Consider the following 1,790-nt stretch of genomic DNA (forward strand, 5'->3'; position numbering starts at 1 on the left):
AGAGTTGAATGAATCATTTTTACCATCTGCCCGTGGCACCCACGGCCAAACCTAGGAGGCTTTCGACAGTGGCCAAAACAATCCTTCGATAGCTCAGCTGGTAGAGCGGAGGACTGTAGCTCTAAATTAGCAATCCTTAGGTCGCTGGTTCAATTCCGGCTCGAAGGAAGTTTTGTTTATCTTATCTCATACAGAAAGTTTTTCTCCAGTTTGCCTCGTGAATTCAAAACATAGTCAGCAAAATGGCTTTTACATGAGAGAGATGCTCAGCACCAATGCAAAAACTTCTCCAACTGTGCAACGTCTCTGGGTGGACTGCAAAAGGGTGCGACGTCCCTGGGTGGACTCGAACCACCAACCTTTCGGTTAACAGCCGAACGCGCTAACCGATTGCGCCACAGAGACCCAATGGACCACAATTTTTGCCTGCACCTTAAGCAAGGTCAGACACCGTTTCTTCAAATGATTTTCAACAATATGACTAAAGGAAACAGAAAAAAACAAAGAAATAATTGCAAAACACCAAGAATAATCTAGTTGCCAACAGATAAGAAATGGCTGATAAATTACACGACACAGACCAGAAGGCAGACAGTAATTAGACTTCGACTCTAAGCATCCAACACTACGAGCAGAGTGGCGCAGCGGAAGCGTGCTGGGCCCATAACCCAGAGGTCGATGGATCGAAACCATCCTCTGCTAAAAGGTTGTGTTTTATACTTTTCATCATTACATTGCATCCAAATGCTTCTGTCAACAGAAAGTTTAGTGTTATTGCAGAAAATGTCAAAAAAACGTACACTTCCGAAAGCGTTGGTGGTATAGTGGTGAGCATAGCTGCCTTCCAAGCAGTTGACCCGGGTTCGATTCCCGGCCAACGCATGTCTTGCTTTTCACCATTGGTGTTGCATTTATTCTCTTTTAATGTTTTGTGTTAAGGCTCATGCTCTACTCTCTTCTTACAGTTTAGCAACCACAGAAAGGAGGAAAAAAAAAGACCAGGAGGCCTTCACGACCTCTCAGCATTTTCGATAAACAAACCAACCCATAAAAGTTCAACGGTTCTCCTTGGGATTGTGCTACATCACAACTTTTTTCTACAAACTATGCAAGTTTTTTCACTGTCCCCGGTTTGATTCTCCATGTGCATAGAAAGGGTTTGCTAGAAAGTTGCTCGACTGTATTTGTAGGTCACCAATCACGTTGTGGACTCCTTAAATGTTCTTCAAGTATGGGAAAACGGAGTCCACACTTAAAAAAAAAAAAAAAAAAAAAAAAAAAAAAAGCAATGTCATCTGTGACTGTATATGAAAATTGTGACCTGGTGTGACGTGAAACTGACGTCAAGTTTCACAGGTTTGGGGGATTAGCTCAAGTGGTAGAGCGCTCGCTTAGCATGCGAGAGGTAGCGGGATCGATGCCCGCATTCTCCAATGCTACCATTGGATTCCTTTTTCGCAGAGTTGAATGAATCATTTTTACCATCTGCCCGTGGCACCCACGGCCAAACCTAGGAGGCTTTCGACAGTGGCCAAAACAATCCTTCGATAGCTCAGCTGGTAGAGCGGAGGACTGTAGCTCTAAATTAGCAATCCTTAGGTCGCTGGTTCAATTCCGGCTCGAAGGAAGTTTTGTTTATCTTATCTCATACAGAAAGTTTTTCTCCAGTTTGCCTCGTGAATTCAAAACATAGTCAGCAAAATGGCTTTTACATGAGAGAGATGCTCAGCACCAATGCAAAAACTTCTCCAACTGTGCAACGTCTCTGGGTGGACTGCAAAAGGGTGCGA

General features: G+C 43.8%; 1 non-coding gene across 1 annotated transcript; it reads right to left on the reverse strand.

The window, feature by feature from the left end:
* Positions 1–331: 331 nt before the first annotated feature.
* TRNAN-GUU (transfer RNA asparagine (anticodon GUU)) lies at positions 332–405 on the reverse strand. The gene has a single exon. It is a non-coding gene; the product is annotated as a tRNA-Asn (tRNA).
* Between the last annotated feature and the right edge of the window lie 1,385 nt (positions 406–1,790).

The sequence above is a fragment of the Ranitomeya variabilis genome, chromosome 2 (assembly GCF_051348905.1).
Source record: "Ranitomeya variabilis isolate aRanVar5 chromosome 2, aRanVar5.hap1, whole genome shotgun sequence".
Lineage (NCBI taxonomy): Eukaryota > Metazoa > Chordata > Amphibia > Anura > Dendrobatidae > Ranitomeya > Ranitomeya variabilis.